Source organism: Oryctolagus cuniculus, chromosome 20 (genome assembly GCF_051225735.1).
Source record: "Oryctolagus cuniculus isolate XC-2025 breed Fujian yellow rabbit chromosome 20, ASM5122573v1, whole genome shotgun sequence".
Taxonomy (NCBI): Eukaryota; Metazoa; Chordata; class Mammalia; order Lagomorpha; family Leporidae; genus Oryctolagus; species Oryctolagus cuniculus.
In genome coordinates, this window is record NC_142886.1 from 22,224,847 (window position 1) to 22,247,042 (window position 22,196).

General features: G+C 41.7%; 1 protein-coding gene across 34 annotated transcripts in view; it reads left to right on the forward strand.

Moving 5' to 3' along the window:
- Positions 1 to 22,196, forward strand: part of SIPA1L1 (signal induced proliferation associated 1 like 1) — a 437,830-nt gene that overhangs the window by 244,737 nt on the left and 170,897 nt on the right. For 6 of the 34 annotated variants that reach the window (XM_051826275.3, XM_089322272.1, XM_051826276.3 and 3 more), the window contains one exon: positions 11,652 to 11,708. The exons of 24 other annotated variants lie outside the window; for them this stretch is intronic. The gene's annotated coding sequence lies outside the window, so the exon portion shown is untranslated. Of the gene's footprint in view, positions 1 to 2,377; positions 2,551 to 11,651; positions 11,709 to 22,196 lie in introns of all 34 variants that reach the window. 4 more of the 34 variants (XM_089322253.1, XM_070065182.2, XM_089322257.1 and 1 more) reach the window with 2 other exon arrangements.

Here is a 22,196-nt window from a genome sequence, read left to right on the forward strand (position 1 = left end):
AGGTCGAGACCAGAAGCCTGGAACTCAGTGTGAGTCTCCCATGTATCTGGCAGAGACCCAATTACTTGAGGCATCACTGCTGCCTTCCAGGGTTCACTTTAGCAGGAAGCTGCATTGGAGGGGGAGGGGGAGACTTGAATCAAGCACTCCAGTAGTTTGGGATGCAGGTAGCCCAACCTATGTCTTAACTACACACTGAATACCTGCTCTGAGAAATTACAATATTTAAAAGACCAAGTAGAAAAAATTTGTTTGGACTGGAGAGATGCAGCAGACTTTACAAAGGTATTATAAAGAAAGATTGTTCATCTTGCACCATTACCAAATTATGAGAATCTATTTTAAATGTCTCTGTTTCCTGAGTTCTGCAGTAAGTTTGTATTAGGAATCTAAAATATTCTGAGGGAATTTGTTCTTTCAGTGTTTCTGTATTTTTGCCTGCTCTCATCACCGTGAAGCGAAACACTCTGAGACAGGTTGGGATTAAAAACAGTAATGACAGAAGGCATAAAAAGCCTCATATTTTTCTCTTCTATTCTTTCCCCCCTTTTCTGTTCTTCCTTGCCTCTCTGTCAAACAAATAGGGTATCTAGTTTGAATGATTTTAAGTTGAGCATCGATATAGGAAAGGCTTGTTTTTTAGCGCTCCCCTCCCCTGGAAAATGCTAACAGTGTACTTTGCACAGACCTATGAATTGATACTCTGAGAAAAGGGAAAATGTGTCAGAAATGTGCAGTGAGGCAGCCCTTTTCCTTGGCCTGCACCCATTTTCTAGATCTGTGTGCTTCAGAGTTCCCGTTTCATTATTGCTTAGGATTCCCCTTCGTCATTACAGAATTACTTTGTCTGTGTGTGTGTGTGTGTGTGTGTGTGTGTGTGTTTTAAAGATTTATTTATTTGAAAGGCAGAGTTAGAGGAGAGAGACAGAGATTGATCTTCTATCCACTGGTTCACTCACCCAAATGGCCACAATGACCAGGTCTAGGCGAGCCAGGAGTTTCTTCTGGGTCTCCCATGTTGGTGCAAGGACCCAATTGGGCCATCTTCCACTGCTTTCCCAGGAGCATTCGCAGGGAGCTGGATTGGAAGTGGAGCAGCTAGGAGCCCATGTGGGATGCCGGCACTGCATGCAGAGGCTTAACCTTCTACCTCACAGCACCGGCCCCAGAATTACTTTTTCATATACATATGTAAGCTAGTGTTGTTGTAAAACTGATGATTCTTTGCATAAGTGCAAGTCTTAATTGACTTTCTTAAACTGAGACCTTGGCACGGTGTTGTGTGTAAGCTAGTGAGTGGTGGGAGACAGTATGCTCTGGAGGAGTGTGAGCTTCAGTCTCCTTAATAAGGTTGTGGAAATGTTAGAGATGGTTGTGCTGCATCTGCCATTCCATGTCCATCAGAAATCTAAAAAAATGGCTCTGGTCGGCATTCGTATTTTGCAGGTTATGGTTTTTGTTTGAAATTCATAGCATCATCCAATCATGGGCTTTGAGCTTTGAGTGTGAATGGATTATTCTGTTCAGTACCCTCAGATGTCCCAAGATGGAAGTCCAACTTGGGCAGATGTTTTCTCCCTTAACATCTATGAAAGGTGCATCTTGTGCTAGGTTGTAGGAGCATGTACTGAGAATGCTACTTGTGCTTAGCAAGAGGGGTTGGGACACTTCTCAGAGTCTACATCTCTCTCTCTCTCTCTCTCTCTCTCTCTCTCTCTCTTTTTTTTTTTTTTTTTTTTTTTTTGGACAGGCAGAGTTAGACAGTGAGAGAGAGACAGAGAAAAAGGTCTTCCTTTTTCTGTTGGTTCATCCCCCAAATGGCCACTACGGTTGGTGTGTTGAGGCCGGCGCGCTGTGCCGATCCAAAGCCAGAAGCCAGGTGCTTCCTCCTGGTTTCCCATATGGGTGCAGGGCCCAAGGACTTGGACCATCCTCCATGCACTCCCAGGCCACAGCAGAGAGCTGGACTGGAAGAATAGCAACCGGGACAGAATCCGGCGCCCTGACTGGGACTAGAACCTGGGGTACTGGCACCGCAGGTGGAGGATTAGCCTAATGAGCCACAGTGCCAGCCCGCAGCTGTCTCTTAATGTTAATTATCAATCCAGCCTTGGCTTTACTGTGCTCAGACCCTCAAACATTAATTTCAGGAGATGTAAATGGATCATTCTTTTTTAAACAATGTTACTGCTCCCTTTGCACAAAGACATGATACTGAATTTAAAAGTGGCTGACCTTGAAGAAGAAAATTGTGTCATTTAAGCATGAGACTTAAGAATTAAGTAAAGTTTGTAAAAGGTGTCCTACTTTTCGATATTAGATTAGTGAGAAACGATGGTCTTTTATAAATTGCTCTGTGTCTTTATCTCCCTGTCAGTTACCCTTATGAGAAACCTGAGTTGTTCTTGGCTCTCTGAGAAGAACTCTCACAGGTGACTTTCTTATAAAGAGCTAGTGAAGACTCCTCTTTGTTCATCTGTACGTCGATCAGAACAAGACCACAGTTCAAAAATCACAACATCTTCTGACTTTTTTCTTATAAAATATATGGTGAGTTTTAAATATTTCATTCTTATTCCCCTTATCTGTTTACTTCCTTTGGCTTTAGATTCAGTAAGTGGATGTCTGTGAGGACCCACTGTGTGCCAGGGAGAAGTGACAGGCTGCAGACCCCATCCTCGTAGGCCCTGGAGGGACCTAGAGCATCATCTGTTCACGTCACTGATCCTAAAGCACTCATCGCTGGTGGTATCTCCTCCTCCATGTGTGTGACATTTTTCTTTCTCTTTATATTTTTGAACTCATAATCCTGTACACACACACAGATTTTAGTCTCTTGATACATATGCCTAAAGCATTTTTTTTTTTTTTTTTTTGTCAGGCAGAGTGGATAGTGTGAGAGAGAGACAGAGAGAAAGGTCTTCCTTTGCCGTTGGTTCACCCTCCAATGGCCGCCTCGGCCAGCGCGCTGCGGCCGGCGCACCGCGCTGATCTGATGGCAGGAGCCAGGAGCCAGGAGCCAGGTGCTTTTCCTGGTCTCCCATGGGGTGCAGGGCCCAAGCACCTGGGCCATCCTCCACTGCACTCCCGGGCCACAGCAGAGAGCTGGCCTGGAAGAGGGGCAACCGGGACAGAATCCGGCGCTCCAACCGGGACTAGAACCCGGTGTGCCGGTGCCGCTAGGCGGAAGATTAGCCTAGTGAGCCGCGGCGCCGGCCCCTAAAGCATTTTTTAAACCAGTTTTCATTCTTTGCAATTGCTAATAAGCACATCTTGTTTAAAAGAGCCTCTTTTGAATTTCATTATTGAACAGAAACATTTTAAGTGTCAAGCCAATTATTATTTTTCTTGTTGTAAATCATTTATTAATAGTTCCTTTGCATTTTTCTTTTGGGGTTGTATTATTTTATCTTGGTTAGCAGTGTCTCATTGCATATATTCAGTGTATTAAACCTGTGTTATATTTGCCATAGTTTTCTTAGTAGTTTTTTATTTATCTTTAAAAAAAGAGAGGGAGATTTATTTATTTACTCGAGAGGCAGAGTTACAGACAGAGGGAGAAACAGAGAGAGAGAGAGAGATCTTCCATCTGCTGATTCATCCTCAAATGGCCACAATGGCCAAAGCTGAGCTGATCCAAAGCCAGGAGCTTTTTCTGGTTCTTCACGAGAGTGCAGGGGCCCATGCACTTGGGCCATCTCCTCCTGCTTTTCCAGGCCATTGGCAGTGGAATATCCTGGACTCAAACCAGCACTCATATGAGAAGCTGGTGCCACAGGCAGATGCCTAACCTACTACGCCACAGTGCCAACCCCTGATTTCTCTTTTAATATATAGGTATTTTAGTTTTATGCAAGGAAATCTAGCTATGTCTTCCTGTGTGAACTTTTTTTTTGGATAAGTTTTTCACATAGAAAATTCCCATTCACATATCACATTTTTTCCTGGCAATTTACTAATTTCTAACTAAATTCTAAGCACTCATTTATTTCCTAAGAAAGGAAGCCTACTATTTGTGAACTAGTAGAATTTTGCTACTGGTCGTGGTTACTGCAGGTTGTGCTTTTGTGGTTCTGTGTACAAATGGACTACTTGTGCTAATTGTTAACTTCTGACTTTGCCATGCCACTTGGTTCTTGCATTCCACTTTAATTCCATGTGTCTATGATTCTGTTAGGGTCATTGGGAATGTACTTTATCACATATAAAGGATGAAAATGAACAGAGTAATATGAAATTAACCCACAGTCATGACTGATTCCTATGTGAGTTCATGCTTTGTTTTCAGAGGCCCAGAAATAAAACTTGATTCTTTTCTGATGTATCTGATACAAAGAAACCTGTCTCACCTTGCTGTACTAGGAGTATTAAGGATTGTAGCATGAGATCACAGATGACTGCCAAATGCAACATAAAATATTATCTCTGGCTTGTTTTATGGAGATAATTGCTAATTTTCTAATGTGTACAGTTCAATTTTTAATACCACTAAGCCATTTCATATGAAATTAAAATGCTTTCAAGTCTCTGGAAAATCAATATGATTAGCCTATATTGTAGGAAATTATTGAGAATATTGGCTTGTGATAAGTAAATTAGTTTTCTCATAATTAAACCAAAAGCCTCCTGTTAGAATTTATTTTCATAGCTTTCTGGTTAAAATGTTATCTTGAATTCAAAGTCCTGTTTGTTGTTTTTTAAAGATTTGTTTTGTTTTATTTGAAAGGCTAAGGCTGAGAGAGAGAGAGACAGACAGACAGACAGAGACAGAGAGAGAGAGAGACAGAGATCTTCCATCTATTGGCTCACTCCCCAAATGGCCACAATGGCCAGATCTGGGCCAGTTGTAAGCCAAGAGCCAGGAACTTTCTCCCAGTCTCCCACATTGGCACAGGGGCCCAAGCACTTGGGCCATCTTCTGCTGGTCTCCCAAGCTCATTAGCAGGGAGCTGGATTGGAAGTAAAACAGCTGAGGCCTCAACTGGTGTGCATATGGGATGCCAGCACTATAGGCGGTGGCTTTACCCACTGTGCCATGGTACCAGTCCCCTATATGTTGTTCTTACATCACACATCTATTTGCTTATTATCTGTTTCCCACCCAGTGCAAACATTTTTTATGGCGTGTCTTCAGCACATAGAATGGTACTTCAGATATTTGTTGAATGGGTTTAAAGGTATAGACTGAAAAACAGAAGGAAAAAGAAGATTGTTTCCTGCATGCCAAAAACATACCAGGTGTAGTGTTAGACACTCAATGGATCTTACATAGGGAGCATTGCTTTTTTAAAGAGAAGTCTCGTTTTTCCTTTTCTGTTAATTTTTTTGATACATTATAAGCTGTGTTTTTTAGAAAATGGTAGATAAATGGAAGTGGGGAGATCCAGTGTGTTAGAGGTGGATTTTTGAACTGGGAGAAGGTCAGTCAAGGGCCACACAGAATAGTGCCCATGCTTTCCTGTAAGGAATGGTAATTAGAAGTGGCATACAAGGCTGGTAGACACTGTGGGACTGGCACACAACGTTCCCAAGGAATTTGCTTGTGAGGGTAGGTAGGGCTTGTGAATCTCAGCAGTGCAAGTCTCCTTTCTTTTTAATTCTGTGAGGCATTTTTACTATGTGCAGCCTAGCAGCAGGTGACAGCCCTTTAATTTTCTGTCCAGTCTTAATTGCAACTTCACTTTTTGTAGAGAAAGGCATATGAAGACAAAACATTTTCTAGCTTTTCTCTATAATCTGTACTGCCTACAGACACTCCTCCCCACCCTCAGTGGCATTGTACTTTCCCAGAAAAAATTGTATGTTAGGATTATATCAAAATGATATTTAGGATTCCTGACTTTATCATTGAGGACATAATGATCTTAGATGTTCATGTGAAATATTATGCTCTTTTATGTTACCTGGTAAATAAGCATGAAGTAATAAGGAGCACACTTTTTTTTTTTTTTTAAATGATTTAATGGGGCTGTGGCATAGCAGGTAAAGCCTTCCCCTGCTTGTCGACATCCCGTATGGGTGCCAGTTCAAGGCCCGGCTGCTCCACTTCCAAACCAGCTCTCTGCTATGGCCTGGGAAAGCAGTAGAAGATGGCCCAAGTCCTTGGGCTCCTTTGCAGCCATGTGGGAGACCCAGAAGAATCTCCTGGCTCCTGGCTTCAGATCAGCACAGCTCTGGCCATTGTGGCCAACTGGGGAGTGAACCAGGAAATGGAAGATCTCTCTCTCTCTCTCTCTCTCTCTCTCTGCCTCTCCTTCTCTCGCTACTGTGTAACTCTCTCTCTCTCTCTCTCTCTCTTTTTTTTTTCTGGACAGGCAGAGTTAGATAAAGAGAGAAACAGAGAGAGAGTTTTAGACAGTGAGAGAGAGACAAAGAGAAAGTTCTTTCTTCCGTTGATTCACTCCCCTAATGGCCATCATGGCTGGCAGTGCGCCGATCTGAAGCCAGGAGCCAGGTGCTTTTTCCTGGTCTCCCATGCGGGTGCAGGGACCCAAGCACTTGGGCCATCCTCTACTGCCTTCCCGGACCACAGCAGAGAGCTGGACTAGTACCCGGCGCCCCAACTGGGACTAGAACCTGGGGTGCTGGCGCCGTAGGCGGAATATTAGCCAAGTGAGCCATGGCGCCGGCTGTAAGTAACTCTTTCAAATAAATAAGTCTTTAAAAATGATTTAAGCCTAATTTGAATACTTTAGACTTGATTGATCATTACAAACAGAATAAAAACTTTACTGCATTATTCCTACCAATGTAAAATGTTTTCTAATGATTGAAAAAAATAATAAGCCTACTCCATTTTAAAGTAGGAGAATGATGTATAATTTTTGTTGGTATGAGAATTCCATTTATTTTCTGAGCTGCATGTTATCCGAATGCATCTCCTTGGATAATCATTGAAAAATAGTCTGAGAGATTGAGACTTTTTCATTACTCTGACAGACAAATTTGTGCTTGCTTTAGTGGACTTTGATTACTGTAGGAAATAAATTAGTGGTACATCTTAAAACTTCTATTGTGATCCACCATTTACTCATTTGTTTTCTTCACTTTTAAAAGCTCCTATTTAAACCTCAGTTTTGATCAAAATATTGTCTGGCTATTTTTGATAAAAAAATGAATGGCAAGTGTTTGAGTAGAAATTTTATTTATCATATCAGGCATTTGGCCAAGGGGTTTAGATGCTGGTTAAGATGCCTGTATTCCACCTCAGTACCTGGATCCCATACCTGGCTGCACGTCCCTGCCATTGGACACCCTGGGAGGCGGCAGTAGTTGGATCCCTGCCACCCACATGGCAGACCTGGGTTGATTCCTCAACTTCTCTCTTTCTCTCCCTGCCCCCTCAACCTCTCTGCTTCTCAAATAAATAGATAAAAATAAAAAAAAATTTAAAACTGCATTTACTTATTCAGACTTAATGTTCTGTCAGTTAGGGTACGTGATTGCTACAAGCATTTGAAAGCCACTCTAGTGGCTTAAACCGTTGGAAATTTCTTTTCTTCCATAAGATGCCACCTCAAAAATCAATACCCCAGACTGGGGTATACGTGTTCAGTGGTGCTCCCAGGAATCCTGCGTCTTTGTTCTGATTCTACCCTTGTCTTTTCTCATGCCGGCCTTAAGAATGGAAAATGGCTGTGTCCTCCAAGCGTCCTGTACTCGAGGATCGGAAGCAGAACGGGGAGGAATAAATTGACCAGAGAGAATGAGATGAACCTGTTACTTGGTTTTTGTTTGTTTGTTTTAAAGATTTATTTTACTCATTTTAATGGGAGAGAGAGAGAGATCGATCTTCCGTCCATTGGTTCACTCTCCTGAAGGCCACAGCGGGTCTTCTGGGTCTCCCATGTGGGTGCTAACCACGGCACCACCCCTGCACCTGTTCCTTTTTGATCTGGAAGCTTAGTTTGCTAGAAAGCCTGCATGCTGGAGATTTCAGTCTGTGTTCCATTGATCAGAACTAGCTTAGGTAGTTAACCCAGGACAAGTCACTGCCTAGGGACATCAGAGTCTGTACATGAGTTCTGTAATTCTGATGGATCTGGTAGGGCTGGAGAAGAGGGTTCTTGGCGAGGTGCTCCCTCTGTGCACACCTTCAGAATTGGGCAGGGTGGTGCAGGGCGAGTCAGGAACACCGTGCGTCACACCTGCTACAGTGAATACAACATGTGCTCGATATGTTTAGGAGTCCTGTGTGCTTTGCGTTTCTTTTAAGTCTCTGTTTCCTGTAATCGGTTATGGATTTTCCTCCCTAATATCTTACTTAAGATGTTCTCTGGTCATTCTCAGTCATTTTCCTAAGTGACTCAGATATTGGGATAGAGAATACTGTGTTTTAAACTCTTTCTTAATCTTAAAATTTTTTAAAGATTTATTTATTTATTTGAAAATCATAGTTATGCAGAAAGAGGAGAGGCAGAGAGAGAGACAGTGAAGTCCTCCATCTGCTGGTTCACTCCCCAATTGGCCACAACATCTGGAGCTGCGCTGATTTGAAGCTAGGAGCCAGGAGCTTCTTCCGGGTCTCCCATGTGGGTGCAGGGGCCCAAGCACTTGGGCCATCCTCTACTGCTTTCCCAGGCCATAGCAGAGAGCTGGATCGGAAGTGGAGCAGCCGGGTCTCGAACAGGCACCCATATGGGACGCCGGTGCTTAAGACCAGGGCATTAACCCACTCTGCCACAGCACCAGCCCCAATCTTAATTATTTGATGAAAAAATGGGTTATTGTCATAATACTCCAAAATTGAAATTTGAAATCTATTTCATCAATTTTCATTCTTTGAATGGAATTCTTCTTAGTAGCTGTCAAGAAGATTCATTTTATTTGTAGTTCAAATGCCTTGAAGATGACTGTTTCAGAATGTGTGGACAGTGATCTTGTGTGTACACACACATACACATACTTGTATATATTCATAGTCTGCTTTTTTTTTTTTTAAGTATTTATTTATTTGAAAGGCAGAGTTACAGAGATGCATAGGCAGATCTGAGAGAGAGAGGTCTTCCATCCACTGGTTCACTCCCCAGATGGCTGCAATAGCCAGAGCTGGGCTGATAGGAAGCCAGGAGCCAGGAACTTCCTCTAGATCTTCCCACGTGGGTGCAGGGGCCCAAGGACTTCGGCCATCTTCTGCTGCTTTCCCAGGCCATAGCAGGGAGCTGGATTAGAAGTGGAGCAGCTGGGACTCAAACCAGTGCCCATATGGCATGTCGGTGCCGCAGACCAGGGCTTTAACCTGCTGTTTCACAGTGCCAGCCCCTATAGTCTAGTTTTTAAGGTTAACACTGTCTCATAAAATTTTTCCATGTACTATTATGCCATTTTAAAAAACTGCTTTGGCATTATAGTGGACTTAACATTTTCCAGGTACACATCTAATTAACATGCATTGTATGCTATTGATTCTTTTTTTTTAATCTTTTATTTAATGAATATAAATTTCCAAAGTACGACTTATGGATTACAATGGCTTCCCCCCCATACCGTCCCTCCCACCCGCAACCCTCCCCTTTCCCATTCCCTCTCCCCTTCCATTCACATCAAGATTCATTTTCGATTATCTTAATATACAGAAGATCAGCTTAGTATTTTATGTCTTGATTAATGCAGATAAATTTTCAGTGTTGTGGATTATTTTCTTTTGAGTATTCACATTTTAGAGACTTCTGAAGCATTTAGCTGACTGCAGTCCAGTAGCATTGTATTAATTCACAATGTCCACAAGCAAGATAGGAGAATACAAGCTCTTCAATTTCACAATATTTATTGTAAATTAGAAGATACCTTCTCATTAATCAATAAGAAGTTTTTTGCAGTGACAACTGAAAGTTAAAGCTACTTTTAAAAATCATTTTATTATTTCAGATTTGGGTTACCATGTAATGTTTTTATGTATATGTTTTAATGGAATGAATTGCAGTGTTCCAGCATATAAACACAGCAGAAAACAGGCTATTCAGCTAGCCTTTGGATTTCCTTATCTTTTCTTGGTATTTGAACCTACCACTCCTCTCTTCCTGTTCTTCTTACAGAATATAATACATCATTGCAACCTGTAGGGTGCTGTGGTACCCTAGAACTTGTTACTTGTATCTGACAGTGCTTTGGGGCTCATTACCAGACCCCCTCTCTCTCTTCCTGTCCGACCTCCCCAGTGTTTAAGAATCACTATTGCAAGTTGTATCAACTTCTGTTTTTAACTTGTACAAATGAGAGAGGACATGCAATATTTATCTTTCTGTGTCAGGTTTATTTTCGCTTAACATAAATGGTTCTGTCTTGCTACAAGTGTCAGGATTTCAGTGCAGAATTGTTTTGATTTTTGTTTTATGGCAGTAAGGCTAAATATTTTCTAGTAACCTCTTTTCAACTTGTAAATGGCATCTTCCTGTTTTTGTTCTGTTTGGTACTTTAAGTAACAAAGTAAGTTCTCCTCCCACACTCTGAAATGATAATTCTCAGTATAGAACACATTTGTTAGCCATAATTGTCACTTCACAAAGAACTGTTAATGTTTTTCCTGATGGTTTGTGCAAAGGCATTCTGTAAGTATATTTTATAACATCTGTTACTCGTTTAATGTGTCTATGTATGTACATATATGTTTAGTTGTCTATCTGTCTCATCTATGTGCCTGATATTGTAGTAGATCCTGTGGATACTGTGCTAAGTGTAATAGCTATCATGTGTGTAATATCAGAAAAATAATGGTACTCATATCTTCTTTTATGTTTGTATTATTTAATTATAAGGCTTAGTGAATTTCCTAATCTAAAAATAATTGTTTTCTAAATAAATGATTATCAAAAATAGAATCCATTCTTATTAAACTTTGTGCTTTTATTAACTACTTTGTCTATTAAGTGATTTCACGTTTTTGTTCTTTATGTAGATTTTTTTACAGATTTATTTTTGTCTGAGTACATTAATAATGTCTGTAAGTCATTATAGTGTTAGGCATATAGAAAATTCTCAGTAAAGCTTTCTTTTCTCTAATATGTTGAGTGTTGGGAATTGAACCCTATTTAACTCTTAACAGTTGGTTGGGTAGCCTGGTTTTTATTTTATGTTATTTGTTTTGTATTTTTTGCTATGAATATGTAATGTGTAGCAAGTGGTTTTTAAGTTGAGAAATTGAAATTTCTTGAAGTGTGTTATTAGTAGCAATTTCTGTTATCTCCTGTATTTAGGAGTATCTTAATAATTTTTTGTTTTATTTGTCTTTGCTGCACTTTTTATGCTGTTGTGTTCTTAACAGGCAGTCATGTCTTTGCTCACACATTCATTCTCAGATTTTCAAAAATACTTGTGTATATAATATTAATCTCCAAGCTTTATTTACTTATGCTTCATTCTTCTATGAATGTAATTTCTTAACATACAAATATTTCATTGTTTTAATCAAATAGTTCTGTTTAGATATATTCTATCCATTTATGTCTATAGTTTACTAAATTTTTTTTCTTTTATTTTTACTTTTTCATGTACTTTCTTGCAGTTTTGAATTGAATGTTGAGTTTATCATTTACATTAAAACGCTCAGTATATGACTTTGGATTAATCCATTAGGTTAGAAATTATTTCATTTTTCAGAAACTCTAAATTAACTGTTTGTGTTTTACACTGTTGAATGTTTGCTTGATTTCCAGGCACACACCGCGGGCATTTGCTTGGCTAGGATGTCAGTCTATTGTCGGGCTGCAGAGGTCAGTTCATTAACTCTCTTCATGCTCTGGGGCTCTGTGCCGGGGTTTTCTGCTGCCTTGCCTCCTCTGGTCTCTCTACAGGGGCCTGCTTCTCACTTGATGTCTTCCTGATAATTTTTAGAACCGCGCTTCCCAATCCTCATTCTCCTCGTACTTTATTACTCTGGATGGCATTTAGCAGCGTGTCAGAAATATTTGTGTTTGTTGCCTTGTCCCTGCTCACAGACCATAACCCCATGAAGGCAAGACATTCGTCGCTCTTTCAGTGGGATAGCCTCGTGCATGCTTGTCTAATTACTAGCAGTGTGTTCATTTTGATTTCTCATTTTACGTTTCAATTTTTGCCTGATTTCCTTTGACATGAAGTGTTCTACTTCAGTGCAGAGTTTTCTTTGATCCTAAGAGCTAGTGTAGGAAACAAGGAAACAAATGCCCTTCCTCTGCTCCCACACCTCAACAAGCAGCAAGAAGACCTGTGGGCTCTAGAGGTCCCGGCTTTATCCCCGCCCCTTGAGTGAGTAATTGCCACCGTGGTGGCTGTGGGCAAGTGTCCCCTGGTTCAGCCTCCACATGGTCTACCTGGAGGCAGCACCGAACCCCTCAGAGCGGAGCTCAGTCCCCTAGACCGCCGCCACCCAATTTTAGTACCAATCCCAAACTCGGGGTTATTTACCTGTGCTTTTGACTGGTTGGCAATAATTCAGGTGTCCCACAACCCCCGCCTCGGGTTCGGTTTGTTTCTTCAAGTGGCTCACAGAACTCAAGGAAGCATGACTCTCCTGCAAAGGATGTTTCAAAGGATTCCCTTGAGGAGGTGCAGAGAGTGAGGACTGTGGGGACGCACAGGAGCTTCCACCCCTCCCCAGTCTGCCACCCCCCAGGATGGAACCTGGGCCCTGCTCTCCAGAGCCTCTAGAGCCCTGTCGTTCTGGGTGCTTGTGGGGTCTTTTGTGCTGGGCATGACTGAAGCACAGAAATGTGATTGCACAGAAAGCAGAATCTTAGGATGCTGGGGCCACGGGGAGACGCAGCACAGCCATCTGCTCACAGTCTTCCTGGCCTCTCTCTGCATCAGCCCTTCCCCCGGGTGTGAGGCAGGAGCCCCTTCTGAACTGGGGCTGCCATCTGTCGGGTGGGTCAGGGAACTCTGCATTGCAGCTCCAGGACAGAAGATAGAGTGTCTGTGCACTGCCTCAGGGAAGGAAAATTCTAGTTTCTGTGGCTTACTTTAAGAAAGAAGTTATGAGCAAGGCATTGTGGACAGAAACCAAAATATGTACAGTATAGTATCACACCTAGCTTGGTGTTTTTCTTTTAAATTTGACACCTAATAATACTGCCTCATGTGTTTTTTTTTCTTTGAATACAACTTTCTTAAGTAACTTCTTAAAACGTTTCTCTGCCTTCTTTTGATTTATAGATGTTAAAAACAATATGTTGAGTTTGTTTTCATACAAAGAGATTTAGTAAGTTGAAAAATCTACTTTTTTTTTTAAAGATTTATTTATTTATTTGAAAATAAGAGTTACACACACGGGGGGGGGGGTCTTCCATCCATTGGTTCACTCCCCAATTGGCCGCAAAGGCTGGAACTGTGTTGATCTGAAGCCAGAAGCCAGGAGTTTCTTCCAGGTTTCCCACGTGGGTACAGGAGCCCAAGGACTTGGCCATCCTCTACTGCTTTCCCAAGCCATAGCAGAGAGCTGGATCAGAAGAGAAGCAGCCGGGACTAGAACCGGTGCCCATGTGGGATGCCAGCACTTTAGGCCAGGGCATTAACCCACTGCACCACAGTGCCAGCCCCTGAAGAATCTACTTTTGTGTTTGCTTTCATGCTTCTGTTACTAAGGTGTTATGTTTCTTGGCTTGCTTTTAAAGATTTGACTCCTTAAGAATTATAGTCAGTATGACGTATTGACCATGGTCTGTTTCTTTTTACATCTTTCCATGATTTGAAGTAAAATCTCTGGGCTAAATTATTCTTCATGTTTATATCATTGCTCCCACATTTTTAAAAAAGATTTATTTACTTACTTGAGATACATAGTCAGAGAGAGAGAGAGAGAGGGAGAGACAGAAGTCTCCCATCCGCTGGTTCACTCCCCAAATGGCTGCAAGAGCTGAAGCTGGGCCAGTCCAAAGCCAGTAGCCAGAAGCTTCCTCCAGGTCTCCCATGTGGGTGCCCGGACCCACACACTTGCTCCATCTTCTGCTTTCCCAGACCATCTACCAGGAACTAGATCAGAAGTGGAGCAGCTGGGACTCAAACCGGTGCCTATATGGGATGCTGGTGCCGCACACGGATACTCAACCCACTATGCCACAGCGCCAGTCCCTGCACCCACATTTTTAAGCCAGCTTTATTCTGTGTTACCCCGCAGTGCAGTGTGTTTGATTCAGTCCTCTGTGCTCTGGCAGGTGCTCTTCTTGATGGAATTTGACTCCACCTCTGTCCTGTGTTAGCCTCCAGTTCAGCTCAGCTGTGTTCTCTGAAGCCTTCCCCGACTCTTGAGCAATCTTAACTTCTTGTCTCCTGTATTCTTACTGCACTAAGCACATATTTCTAGTCATTTTCTTGAACTGCAGTGTGCTTCCACACTTCATGGCACATGGTAAGGACATTGTGATGATTTCCTGTTCATATTTTCCTTTATTTATTTATTTATTTATTTATTTATTTTGGTCAGGCAGAGTTAGACAGAGAGAGAGAAAGGTCTTCCTTTTCCGTTGGTTCACCCCCAAATGGTCACCACGGCCGGCGTTGCACCGATCTGAAGCCAGGAGCCAGGTGCCTCCTGCTGGTCTCCCATGCAGGTGCAGGGCCCAAGCACTTGGGCCATCCTCCACGGCACTCCCGGGCCACAGCAGAGAGCTGGACTGGAAGAGGGGCAACCGGGACAGAATCCGATGCCCCAACCGGGACTAGAACCCGGGGTGTCGGCGCCCTGCGGAGGATTAGCCTAGTGAACCGCGGCGCCGGCCCTCCTGTCCATATTTTTCTTCCATTCTTCGTCTTTAGTACCATTTTCCTTTATATCTAATAAGGTGGTCACACTGTTTTGTTTTCTTTACTCCTACTTAGTCTAATGTAAGCAAATGAATTTATTTTTATAGGTTTTCTCTGTCTTCTAAATTCATGGACACCTGCTTTTGTTTCCAAACGATACTCCCCTTAGAAACATGAACATCTTCCTCCCCTTACTTAATGTTAACCATTGTTTCTTCTTGACATTTTCTTTGTGCTTTCTCATCCCCTTTCCCATTCAGCGTAGCTCTTTGCTTAATTCTAAAACAAGTGTTATTTACTTTTACAGATTTTATAAAAATTTATTTATTTATTTGAAATTCAGAGTTGGAGTGTGGGGAGAGGCGCACAGAGGGAGAAGTATCTTCTATCTGTTGGTGCATTCCCAAATGGCCACAGCTGCCGGACCTACGCAGGTCAAAGCCAGGAGTCAAGAACTACATCATGGTACCCAGCGAGGGTAGCAAGGGCCCCAGCACTCAGGCCATCCCCTGCTGCTTTCCCAGGCCATTAGCAGGGAGCTGGATCGGAAGTGGAGCAGCTCAGACTCCGCTGGGTGCCCATATGGGACACCAGCGCTGCAGGCAGAGGCTTAACCTACTGCACCACACGCCCGGCCCTCTTCCAGGTTTTGAACAATAGTTTTCCATACTTACCTTCTTAGGTAAATATACTCCTCCCTCCCCCATTCTTGTCATGCTCTGAATTAAGACCTCTTTTGCTCTCCACAAAACAATACTTGGTTTGCCCATCATCAGATTGGGGAAAAATTGTGTGGTGTTGGCCAGAGTGGAGAAATGTGCTGTCTCTTGAAGAACATTGTTTTCTCTTTGTTTGTGTTTTCTCCTTTGACATTTCTGTTTGGAAATTTCCTTTTGTGTACTGTGGTCCTTTGTTTATATATTAATCCCGCTTCCTTTCACTTATTTTCTCTGACAATTTTCCCTTCTCTCTGTTGCGCAGTTTTCTTTTTTCATTGTGCAGCTTTTTGTTGGGTCAGAGTGTTATTTTTGTCCATTTTATTAATTTGCTAGGCTTTGGAAACCTGATGCTATGAAAGGCTTTTCTAAAGTTGTTTCCTTTATGTACTCTAAATTAATGGAGATCCTGACTTTGATTTTGGACCTGCTTAGTGAATTGACTGAAGGTTCCATCTTCCATTAATTTTGTTGTTGAGCCAAAATTCATAGCATCTCAAAAAAGCTTTTGGAAAGACAGTCCTTCTCTTTTTTCGACTGAAGTTGTGCCATAGGAAATGTAATAGTACAGTGTGTCACTACTGCCCACTGTTTGCTTTAGTGAAGATGGTGGACTGTGTGGAGTTGAGTCATTGGCTTGCTGCTACTGATGGATCCTTTGTCACAGTGCAAAGAAATACACACGTACAGTCAGGTGTGCTCCTCTTCCAAATAGCCTGGCGTGATTTGCTGACTTTCTTAAGGATCTCTCAGTACTTCTAGAAAAAGTTATGGAGCATATGCAACTTCCTGCATATTACTTCCAAAGTATTCACATTTTTTAGAAAACTGCTTTATAAAGAAAAAAAAATACTTCCTTCTAAAACAGCAAGTATTTTCATTTCCCATATTCTTCTAAAGTCTTTGTGTTTTTGCATATAAACATATCTTTACAGAGTAGAATATTTTTAATTTAATATTGTATCTTAAATTGAGATTGTGTTAACTACTAGCCAATTCAATAAGGCCATAAAAGGGGACAAATTATTATTATTTTGAAAAGAGTGTAATTGTCTAACTAGAAAAAGTGAAGAGAATCATAAAAATATTAACTTTACTAAGAATTCCTTACAGTTATTGGATATGTAGTAAGAAAATAGAATAGTTTCATAGTACACAACACAGCAGTACATTAGACACTGTCATTACATGAACACTTATAGTGACAATAATAAACCTTAAAATGGTTTATGATAAGTCTAACAACAGGTATGCAGTGACTTTATGAATAGAAAGTTCTGAAGCAGATTTTAAAAAATAGAAGACAAATATATCACTGAATGGGAAGACTTCATATTGAAAAGAATTTAAAGTTTCTTAATTTATACAGTTGGTACAATTCCAGAGTAAAATGGAACAGCAAAACCAAGAGTGTCTGCCATGAAAGATGACAGAATAATTCTAAGAAAGTGGAATTAAGGGGTCAGCAGAATTTATTATAGTGCTGTGGTATTTGGATTGGGGTGGCATTGGCACAGGAATAGACAAACAGACCATCAAAAAGGAAGAGAAACCACAAAAAAGTAAGGGAACTTGTTTCTGACATTGTGTTACAAGTAAGTAATTTGAAAGTGTTAGTGGTTATTCAAGAAGTAGTGTTGGGGCAGTATGATAAAGTAATTCCTATGAATAAATTCCAGATGAATTAAAGGCATGCATTTTCAAGGGAAACTTAAATTGTGAGAAGAAAATTGATGAAATGTTCGTATGACATTGGCAGTTTGGAGGGCTTTTTTTTTTTTTTAAGTAAGATACAAAAAGCTTAGACTATACATTTGACTATGTTAAAAGTTTCAAATGCAGGTATAAGAAAATACTCCTTGGGGCTGGCACCATGGCTCACTTGGTTAATCCTCTTCCTGCGGCGCCAGCATCCCAAATGGGTGCCAGGTTCTAGTTCTAGTTGCTCCTCTTCCAGCTCTCTGCTGTGGCCTGGGAAGGCAGTGGAGGATGGCCCAAGTGCTTGGGGCACTGCACCATGTAGGAGACCAGGAGGAAGCACCTGGCTCCTGGCTTCGGATTGGCGTAGTTTCGGCTTTGGCAGCCATTTTGAGGGGTGAACCAACGGAAGGAAGACCTTTCTCTCTCTCACTGTCTAACTCTGTCAAATAAGGGGGGAAAAAAAGAAAAAGAAAAAAGAAAATACACCTTAATCAAAGGCCACAAATTTTCCAGCCTTAGACTTGGGGACTAAATTCAGATACACATATCTGATGAAGGATTAATATCCATGCTATATGAAGAAATTCCACAAATGAGTAACATGACAAATAGCTGAAACATGAGGCCAATAAACAAATTAAAAATCTTAATTATCAGAGGAATGGCAGTGAGAGCAGAAAGGTGACATTCTGTGTCCTCATATTGGTAATAATTGAAAGGCAACTTTGTGGCAGCGCTAGGTGCAGTGTTCAGTCCCTGCTGGATTGTAAAATCGCCACGCTGATTTTGGAGAGCAGTTGGTGTTGTCTGATGATGCTGGAAAAAGCTCCTTTTGAAGCCTTCAGCAGTTCCATTCTAGAGTCCTCCAGAGAAAGCATGTTCCCCTGTAGAGATGGGAAAAAAGCTTGTGATAGCAAGTGTTAATAGCCTAAACATCAGTCAACAAATTCTATATGCAAAGAAGAGAAAAACATACAGAAGTTACTGTAGTGGATCCATATCTTTTTGTAGCAACATACCTAAATATTGAAAACAGTTTTGTATAGGCAGTGAAAGATGTGTTCCCAGTGATAGCCATTTATGTATAAATTCCATCAAGATCTGTAATATTAGTATGGGTCCTTGCCTTTTTAGTAAAAGTCAAGTGTGTAGACTAAAGGTGCGTGGCATCCTTATGTGAGAAATTGTTCTAGAGAGGCTGGGAGAAGTTTGGGATGGAAAGTTGATGTTTTAACTGTATTTATAACATTATTTCTTTGTGATTGGCAACAGATCAGGCAGAATATAACTTAGTAAATTTGGATGATGTTTCCTCTGTGTTTTTGCATGTTTCAAATATTTGCCAATAAAAAGTTCTCAATTTAAACTAATAGCTATGCTATTAGTTTGGATTGAAGATAGGCAGTTAGTTTCCTTCCCCAAGCTCTGTGCTAGTGCTATTCAAGGACTATAAAAAGATAAAAAGATAAAAAAAAAAAAAAAAAAAACAGGAGTGAGTAAGAGGAAGAAAAATAGATTAGGCTTATCATCATAGTTTTGGTCAGCAGACAAAAAGGATGAACTGTAAATAAAATAACTTATTGCTGTGGAAAGCACTGATTCTGAATGGCTTTACAGGATTCTAGAAAAACGTGGCCCCACAAAGCTCCAGGATTGGAGGCTCCCAGTTACTGGAAATATTGGACAGAGAGATGGGAAATGTTGTCAGTAGGTGGTTGGGTCCCTCCTGAGCCCAGAGAAATAATATAGTGTCTAGAAACAGGGAGGAATCACTTGAGACTTTTTTTTTTCCTGTGATGGTTGCCAGAGTGTTGGGAGCCAGGCAGAAGGTGGAGCCATTCTTTTCTAGAGACCAGAGTGCATCCTGGGAATGACCTATGGATGCCAGCATTTGTGGCTCCCTCAAGGAAAACCCTGTATCTGGCAGGAGAGGACGAGGCTTGGAAAATGGTCAAAAGCAAGGGAGGCCAAGGGGCCAGGACAATACTGTCCTACCAGAACACTGCTGTGCTGTGGTGTGGCTCCTGAACACTGGTGTCTAGTTGTGTTGCCAACGTCAGTACTTACTTAGGGTGCCACTGTGCACCATTGCCACTGGTGCCACCTCCGACTTCCATGTTAACAGGTCCACCTCCTTCTTCTCTAGTTCAGAGTCCAGGATGTACCTGTCTTGTTGGCTGAGGGGCAGGTGGCATATCTGTGCCCTGTCTAAAGAATGACTGGAATAAGTGGGTTCTGTCATGGAATACAGACTTTGTTTAAAACAAAGAAATTCCCCATATAGCATTCAAAAGCTAGACTGATTCTAGAAGTCATCATTTTTCTCAGGTGTAGTTCCCCCAAGTCAGCAAACAGTGTGCTCAAGTAAAATCCACTTAGTAGTCTACAAGCCATGTCTCCACGCAGATCTTCAGTTTGCTGTTTTGGTCGCTCATTTTTAAATATCAAAGGACAGCCAGTGATGCAGACAGCAGCAAAACCTCCTCTGTGAAAGAACAATGATCAAAAGAAAAGTAAACAGATACCAGACTTAGAAAGACTTTGAAAATGCACTTAACAGAAGGATAAGAGAGAATAGTACAGTTGTGAAGCAAGAGTAGAATGTGATTATCATTTTTAAATGGAATAAAGAGAGGACAAAAGTGTTTTTCAAAATTTGAGCCCAAGAGTCTAAAGGAAAGATTTAAATGATCTCATTTGAAAATTAAGTCCAAAAATACCCAAAAGAAAAACTAAAAGAAACAGAAGGGAAGAAGAAAAACTGTTCAGAAAGGAGGCCTGATATCCAACAAATGGAACATTTACAAAGTGAAGAATAAAATAAAGGGAAGGAAAGGAAATTAATTTTTTAAAAATTTATTTATTGGGGCCAGTGCCATGGCTCACTTGGTTAATCCTCCTCCTGAGGCGCCAGCATCCCATATGGGTGCCAGGTTCTAGTCTCAGTTGCTCCTCTTCCAGTCCAGCTCTCTGCTGTGGCCCGGGAAGGCACTGGAGGATGGCCCAAGTGCTTGGGGCCCTGCACCCGCATGGGAGACCAGGAGGAGGCACCTGGCTCCTGGCTTCGGATGGGCATAACTCTGGCCATAGCGGCCATTTTGGGGGTGAGCCAACAGAGGGAGGACCTTTCTCTCTCTCTCTCTCTCTCTCTCTCGGTTTAACTCTGTCAAAAAAAATATTTATTATTTATTTAAAAAGCAGAGTTAGAGAGAGGGAGATTTTCCATCCACTGGTTCACTCCCTAAATGGCTGCAATTGGCAGAGCTGGGCCAATCTGAAGCTGGGAGCCAGGAGCTTCCTCTGGAATTCCCAAGCACTTGGGAAATCCTCTACTGCTTTCCCAGGCTGTTAGCAGAGAACTAGATTGGAGATGGAGTGGCTGGAACTCAAACTGGCAGCCTATGGGATGCTGGCGGTAAAGGCATAACCCACTGCACCGTAGGTTGGGCCACTATCTGTGGTGCTGGTGTCCCATATTGGCGCTAATTTCAAGTACTAGCTGTTCCTCTTCCGAACCAGCTCCTTGCTAATGCTCCTGGAAAGGCAGTGGAGGATGGCCCAAGTCCTTGTGCCCCTGCACCCACATGGGAGACCTGGAGGAGGCTCCTGGCTCCTGGCTTTGGCCTGGCCCAGCCCCTGCCATTGTGGCCATTTGGGAAGTGAACCAACAGATGGAGGATCCATCTCTCTCTCTCTGGCTCTTTCAAATAAATGAATCTTAAAGAAAGGCACAAGATTCACCACTACATACTTAAAAAGAAAATGAAATGAGATTTCACTTAACTGGGAAAGAGGTGTGTTTTCATATTGAAAAGTTTCACTGGGCATCCAATACAATGAATGTAAAATGAATACAATGAATGTAAAATGATCTACACAAAGGCTAATTCAATATTATAGAGATTGTCCGAAAAATAAGGCATTATATCAAAGAATAGGAATCAGAATATTATTAGATTTCTCAGTTGCAACAGTAGAAACTAGAAAATAATGAAAGAGTACTTTGAATATTCTAATGGTAGATGGTTTATTATCTGTAGTTTCATCCCCAGTCAACCATTGGTCATTATCAAGACTAGATATGCCAAAACTCAAAACATTGACCAGCCCTGTACTCCTTCTAAGGCAGTTGTTGAATGAAGCTAGTGGTACACTAAGAGTGAGGAAGGGGTGTGGTCCGAGAGGCATTGGCTCCATCCAGGGAAGATGTTCTGTCAGCCTGTTGATTCATGGGATGTTCCTGGAAGTACACCTGGAGTGAGCTGGGCTGGAGTGCAGTAGGTGGAGAGCTGTAGGAGCGAGGTCTTCTTAAGAGAGAAATGGAGCTGGATAAGGCATCTGCTGCTTTCAACATGTGGAACACAGTAATGAAAAGGATTTTCGCTTCTCTCAGTTAGAATTAAGGGTAGGTATATGGAAAGAAAGCAAATGAAAAAAGAAAAAGGGAAAATAGTTACTAAGCTCATGAAAGACAAAGTAAGCAGCTGAGCAAATACAGCTGTACAGATACAAGGTCTGGTAAATAGAGCAGTGCAGCATAGCCCATGCATGCACACGGGTGTATGAGGGGGCTTCAGTGGACTTGTGGGGAAGTAGAATTAAAATATAGTGCATGTTTTCCATGAACTTTTGGAAGCCCCATCATTCATATGTATCTATACAAAAGTGCACACACACACATTCAGGTACACAGAATGGGACAAGAGGATGGAGGAAGATAGGAAGAAGCAAGGTGATTTCTACACATCATTGGACTTCAGTGGCTGATGTCTGAGATTGCTAAGTCCAGAAACAGCAGTGTGAGCCGAGCCTGTTAGTGAGGAATTGGAAATCCTGGAGGAAACAGTGCTATGAGTTGAAAATAGTTTCTTCTTGGAGTGCAGAAAATGAAATAAATCAGTACTGGTTGTTGTTTTTTCTTATATGCCTGTGATGCTGTTTGCCCTTAACTGTACAAATTACTTTGATAAAAACACATCCAGGGCAGGCATTGGGCCTAGCAGTTAAGCTGCTGATGGAAACATGTGCATTCCGTATCAGAGTGACTGGGTTTGAGTCCCAGTT